At 47.7% G+C, this 7,049-nt stretch overlaps 1 pseudogene; it reads left to right on the forward strand.

The window, feature by feature from the left end:
- Positions 1–6,705: 6,705 nt before the first annotated feature.
- On the forward strand, positions 6,706–6,824 carry LOC134931542 (5S ribosomal RNA; annotated as a pseudogene).
- Positions 6,825–7,049: the final 225 nt, after the last annotated feature.

Raw genomic sequence — 7,049 nt, forward strand, 5'->3', positions numbered from 1 at the left:
TTAATTTTTCGACACATTTTTGATGTTTTGAACTGTGCAGAGCACCGTGATATAGAAAAATGCCATCTTATGTAATGTCTTGATGCACTTTTTGATGTTTTATGCCGTGCAGAATACCGTGCTATATTTAAACAAATACTGTGTTGTTACAAATGTAACTTCATAAATTTATATATCATAAGGAAACCTCCCCTTTTCTTTTGGACATAATAATCTGCCACTGTAACCTAATTATCTATGATATCTTCGAGTTTTTTGATTTTGCGTTGTGGGTATTAAACACCCTTCTTCCCATTTTCGTGCACTCTCTCATCCAATCAGAGGGTTGTCCTCTGCAATGCTTATGAGTAACAGAGGCTCCCATATGGACAACAGAAGTGTATTACTTATCTTCCTCAGTGTTATGATTCCAGTACTCCTGACCGGAGGAGATCTTATGACAATGGCCAGAGTACTGGAAGGGAATGCTGGTTACGGGAGCAGGAAAGACTAGTTGCCCCTGGCGCCCTAACTCTATTGTCTCACCCGTGCTATCGGAAATCCCTTGCGAGACTATGGTTTCTTGAGCCCCTGGCAGCCACGTTTGAAAGGCGGATTATGTCTGCCCAACTCCGGTGCCCCCCGGTCTTAGTGAGAGACAAAGGGAAATCCGAGGCAGGATGATGACAAGAGGACCTCTGACTACAACAGGCCAAGGGCAACAAGCTAACTAACCAAACTTGAAGTATGCGCGGAAAAACCGCCAGATAAAAGGACAACCAAAATCCACTAGTCCATTACTCCTACCCAGCACCGCTGGATACCAGAGTGGATCTGTGGGAGCGGAATCCTCCGCAAAAGCTCCGAAACACAAATAATAAATAATAAGTAATAAAGCAGCCAAGCCGCAACACACGGCTACGCCGCGACTCACGAACACCACTGGATGTTTAACGGTGCTCAGTCAGGACTCTAGGAACAGATGACGACTTCCGAGTGCAGGACAACTGAGGACAGGAACGACCGGATACAGCAGGACTGGAAACACTCTCAGCAAACAGATACAGCATGCAGGAAGCTATTACCGGCGTCTGTGTGAGGCACTGCAAGAGCATATAAACCGAAGCCCTCCAATCAACTGCTGCCAGTGCTGATTGCATGAATGCCGTGCAGCTGCCTTGCTGCACGGCCAGGAAACAGGTGCCCTTACTAATTTAAATGGACCCAGCAACGGGGAACGCGGTCCGCCAGTGGTGTCCCCGTTGCTAGGGTCTGTGCGGCTCAGTGCGCCCGGCGTCTAGCGTTGCCAGGGAGCCGGCGGCTGTACGCGCACGGCGTCCCTGGTTGCTAGGCGCCAGGCCGCACCGACGAGCGGACCCGGCGCCTAACAGTACCCCCCCCTTGAGGAGGGGTCAAGGAACCCCTAAACCCAGGTTTCCGAGGAAATTCCCGAAAAAATGCCCTCTTGAGCCTCGGGGCATGGAGATCCTTATCCAGGACCCAAGACCTTTCCTCTGGACCATAGCCTCTCCAGTGCACCAGAAAATAAAGCCGACCCCGGGACAATTTGGAATCGAGAACCTTCTCCACCAAGAACTCCTGTTGTCCCTGTACATCTACTGGTGATTTCCCCTGAGAGATCTTCCGAGGAAATCTACTGGAAGAAACGTATGGTTTCAACAGGGAGCAATGGAACGTATTTCCGATCCGGAGAGCTCTTGGTAAACGTAACCGGAAAGCAACTGGGTTGATTTTTTTAATAATATGAAATGGTCCAATAAATTTGGGGCCCAATCTAGCTGAGGTTTGTCGAAGTCTAATGTTACGAGTCGACAACCATACCCTGTCTCCCACCTTAAAAGTGCAAGGACGTCGGAGCCTGTCCGAAAAATTTTTCTCTCGAAATGCCGCTTTTCTGAGGGCAAGGTGCACTTTTTTCCAAATGACTCTGAGATGAGAGGTTAAGGTTAGCGAGGAAACAGAAGAATGTTGAAAAAAAGAATTAGCTCTGGGGTGAAAACCAAAAACTGAAAAGAATGGAGACACATTAGTGGATGAATGACAAGAATTATTGTAAGCAAACTCCGCCGAAGGAAGAAACTCGGACCAATCATTCTGGAGTTTGGCTGAGTACAAACGCAAATACTGTTTTAATGATTGATTAACTCGCTCGGTCTGCCCGTTGGATTGGGGATGGTAACCGGATGTTAAAGACAATTTCATCTTTAATGAGGCACAAAAGGACTTCCAGAATTGTGCAATGAATTGTGGACCCCGATCAGAAACATTATCAGTGGGCAACCCATGAAGTCTGAAAACATGGCGGAGAAACAAAACAACCAATCCCTGGGCAGATGGCAGTCGGGGAAGAGCAATGAAATGAACCATCTTGCTAAAACGGTCCACTACCACCCATATGACTCGGAATCCGGCTGACAGAGGGAGGTCTACCACAAAATCCATGGAAATATGAGACCATGGCCTGAGAGGAACATTTAAGGGCATAAGTTGCCCGATAGGCAAGGAACGGGGAACCTTATGCTGTGCACAGACCTGACAAGAAAAAACAAACTCCTTAATGTCTTTAGAAAGACCAGGCCACCATACTGAGCGGGAGACTAATTCCAAAGTCTTAGAGATCCCCGGATGCCCGGCAACTTTGCTATCATGAAATTCAGTCAAAACAGTAGCTCTCAAAAACTCAGGGACGTAAAGACGACCAGCAGGAGTATTTCCAGGAGCTTGATGTTGAAGCTGCTTTAACTGGGTAAATAAATCTTGTGTGAGGCCTGCCCAAATGACTGAAGACGGAAGTATGGGAGTAACAGGACTATTATTATGAACTGGAAGAAAACTGCGTGACAGGGCATCCGCCTTGGTATTCTTGGAACCTGGCCTAAAGGTGATAATAAACTTGAAACGAGTAAAAAATAAAGCCCAACGAGCCTGCCGGGCATTCAGCCGCTTAGCTGATTCGATGTACTGAAGATTTTTGTGGTCAGTCAATACTGAAATGGTATGTGTTGCTCCCTCAAGCCAATGTCTCCACTCCTCGAAAGCCCATTTAATAGCCAGTAACTCCCGGTTACCAACATCGTAGTTGGATTCAGCGGATGAGAATTTCCTGGACATGAAGGCACAAGGATGTAGTTCCAGAGACTCCGGATCCTTTTGAGATAGGATAGCCCCCACTCCAACCTCCGAGGCATCAACCTCAACAATAAAGGGCAATTCTGGGTTGGGATGTCTGAGGACTGGAGCTGAGACAAAAGCTTGTTTCAAGGCCTGAAAGGATAACTCAGCTTCACGTGACCAGTTGGTAGGATCCGCTCCCTTCTTAGTCAGTGCCACCATGGGAGCAACCAGGTCGGAAAAAGAATGAATAAATCTTCTAGAATAATTCGCAAACCCTAAAAAGCGCTGAATTGCTTTTAAGTTGGTGGGTTGCGCCCAACTAAGGATGGCTTGGAGCTTCTTAGGTTCCATGCAGAATCCCCGAGGGGAAATAATGTACCCTAAAAAGGATACCTCCGTGACATGAAACTCACACTTCTCCAGCTTGGCATATAGATGATTTTCACGTAATTTTTGAAGAACCTGACGCACCTGGGTAACATGTTGTTCAATTGAGTCAAAATAGATCAGGATGTCGTCTAAGTAAACGACCACGAATCTTCCTAGAAAGTCACGGAGCACATCGTTAATGAGATCCTGGAAAACTGCCGGAGCGTTAGACAAGCCGAACGGCATCACCAGATACTCGTAGTGACCCGACTGAGTACTGAAAGCCGTCTTCCACTCATCTCCAGACTTGATTCGGATGAGGTTATATGCTCCCCTCAGGTCAATTTTAGAAAAAAATCACAGCCGAACGCAGCTGATCAAAGAGGACAGAAATCAGCGGCAGAGGATAAGTATTTTTAACTGAGATCTTATTCAGGGCTCTAAAGTCAATGCAAGGTCTGAGTGATCCATCTTTTTTCTCCACAAAGAAGAAGCCTGCACTTAAAGGGGATTTAGATGGCCTGATAAATCCTTTCCCTAGACTCTCCTTAACATACTCATTCATGGCCGCAGTTTCTGGCCCGGATAAAGCATATAACCTTCCCTTTGGCAATGTGGCACCGGGAATTAGCTCAATAGCACAATCATAAGGCCGATGGGGAGGCAGAATGTCCGCATTGCCCTTGGAAAACACATCAACAAAGTCCTGGTATTCCACGGGAATGAGTTCGGGAATGGCAGCAGCTATTCTAACGGGAAACGTAATACATTCCTTATTACAGATGGTACCCCATTGTGAAATCTCCCCCGACTGCCAATCAATGGTGGGATTATGAAAGGCCAGCCAAGGGTGACCCAGAACCACTGGAACTGCTGGGCAATGGGTAAGGAAGAACTCGATCTTTTCGGAATGAAGAGCTCCTACCGTAAGTAGTACAGGAGGTGTACAGAGGGAAATAACCCCATTGGACAAGGGACTCCCATCTAAACCATGCATGGTGATACACCTACCCAAGGCTAACTGAGGAATACCTAAGGCCTTGGCCCAAGTTAAGTCCATAAAGTTCCCTGCAGCTCCACTGTCGACAAAAGCCGACACCGAAGAACTGAGGCTGCCAAAGGAAACTTTAGCTGGGACTAAAAGGGAGTTATTCGAGGAGATAAGCTGCAGACCAAAGTGAACCCCCTCACAATTCACTTGGTCGAGGCGTTTCCCGACTTGTTCGGACAATTACGGGCAAAATGTCCCTTACCCCCACAGTACAAACAAAGACCAGAGTTTTGCCTTCTGGCTCTTTCTTCTGGAGACAGTCGGGAGAGACCCATCTGCATGGGCTCCTCTACGTCCTCAGGAATGGAAAATACACATGGAGTAGTCCTGACTGGTGCTCCTTTTTCAGCCCTCCGCTCTCTGAGACGTCGATCAATCTTAATAGAAAGCTCCATGAGTTTATCGAGAGTCTCAGGAGCGGGATACTGAAGGAGACTGTCTTTTATAGACTCAGATAAGCCGAGGCGAAACTGACTGCGCAGGGCTGGGTCATTCCAGCCACAGTCGTTCGACCAACGGCGAAATTCTGTACAATAAACCTCTGCAGGATTTCTACCCTGTCTGAGAGCGCGTAACTGACTCTCAGCGGATCCCTCTCTATCAGGATCATCATACAAAAGCCCTAAAGACCCCAAAAAAGCGTCGACTGACAACAATGCCGGATCCTCTGCTTTTAAACCAAATGCCCAGGTCTGAGGATCCCCCTGGAGCAAAGAAATAATGATTCCAACCCGCTGAGATTCAGTACCTGAGGAGATCGGTCTTAAACAAAAATAAAGTTTACAGGATTCTTTAAAATTAAAAAACTCCTTCCTATCACCAGAAAAACGGTCAGGCAAGTGCATTTTTGGTTCAGGGACTACCCTCGGGGAAGTTCGTAAAAGATCTTCCTGCGACTTCACCCGCAGGGAAAGATCCTGAACCATCTGAGTAAGTTCTTGAATCTGGCTGACTAGGAGCTGACCAGGATTTGGCCCTAAACCTGTGGGATTCATGAGGCCGATAACTCTTACAAAACTGAATAAGGAAAAAATCAAACCCTGTTTAATTTTAAGTTTTGGTTTCGCCGGTAATAATGTTATGATTCCAGTACTCCTGACCGGAGGAGATCTTATGACAATGGCCAGAGTACTGGAAGGGAATGCTGGTTACGGGAGCAGGAAAGACTAGTTGCCCCTGGCGCCCTAACTCTATTGTCTCACCCGTGCTATCGGAAATCCCTTGCGAGACTATGGTTTCTTGAGCCCCTGGCAGCCACGTTTGAAAGGCGGATTATGTCTGCCCAACTCCGGTGCCCCCCGGTCTTAGTGAGAGACAAAGGGAAATCCGAGGCAGGATGATGACAAGAGGACCTCTGACTACAACAGGCCAAGGGCAACAAGCTAACTAACCAAACTTGAAGTATGCGCGGAAAAACCGCCAGATAAAAGGACAACCAAAATCCACTAGTCCATTACTCCTACCCAGCACCGCTGGATACCAGAGTGGATCTGTGGGAGCGGAATCCTCCGCAAAAGCTCCGAAACACAAATAATTAATAATAAGTAATAAAGCGGCCAAGCCGCAACACACGGCTACGCCGCGACTCACGAACACCACTGGATGTTTAACGGTGCTCAGTCAGGACTCTAGGAACAGATGACGACTTCCGAGTGCAGGACAACTGAGGACAGGAACGACCGGATACAGCAGGACTGGAAACACTCTCAGCAAACAGATACAGCATGCAGGAAGCTATTACCGGCGTCTGTGTGAGGCACTGCAAGAGCATATAAACCAAAGCCCTCCAATCAACTGCTGCCAGTGCTGATTGCATGAATGCCGTGCAGCTGCCTTGCTGCACGGCCAGGAAACAGGTGCCCTTACTAATTTAAATGGACCCAGCAACGGGGAACGCGGTCCGCCAGTGGCGTCCCCGTTGCTAGGGTCTGTGCGGCTCCGTGCGCCCGGCGTCTAGCGTTGCCAGGGAGCCGGCGGCTGTACGCGCACGGTGTCCCTGGTTGCTAGGTGCCGGGCCGCACCGACGAGCGGACCCCGGCGCCTAACACTCAGTAACTTGGACTTTTCTTCTACACTGTTCTTATCACTCAGCTAATTTTTTCTTTTTCCAAATACACTCTCTCATCCAATTTGGGTAAGGCAGAGCACAAAACTAAACTTCTCCCATAAATTTCTACGGTCATACCACACTGGATATGCCTGATCTCATTTGATCATGGAAGCCAAGCAGTGTTGGGCCAGATCAGTACCAGAAAGGGAAACCCTCTGGGAATATCTGGTACTGTAGTAGCGGGGAAAAGTGACCTATACTTATACCCAGGAAAGCAGAAGTGTACTATACTTCCTTCACAACCAGATTATTGTGGCACACACACTCTCTCATTGCTCATTCGATGGTAACAGATGGTCAAAAGCAGAAGTGACTGGTTTCTATCACTATTCTTTTCTATCTTGTGGAATACGGGTGTGGTACCACTGAATGGTTACTCAACTGGTTACCCTATAAGAAAAAGTA

Source organism: Pseudophryne corroboree, chromosome 5 (genome assembly GCF_028390025.1).
Source record: "Pseudophryne corroboree isolate aPseCor3 chromosome 5, aPseCor3.hap2, whole genome shotgun sequence".
Taxonomy (NCBI): Eukaryota; Metazoa; Chordata; class Amphibia; order Anura; family Myobatrachidae; genus Pseudophryne; species Pseudophryne corroboree.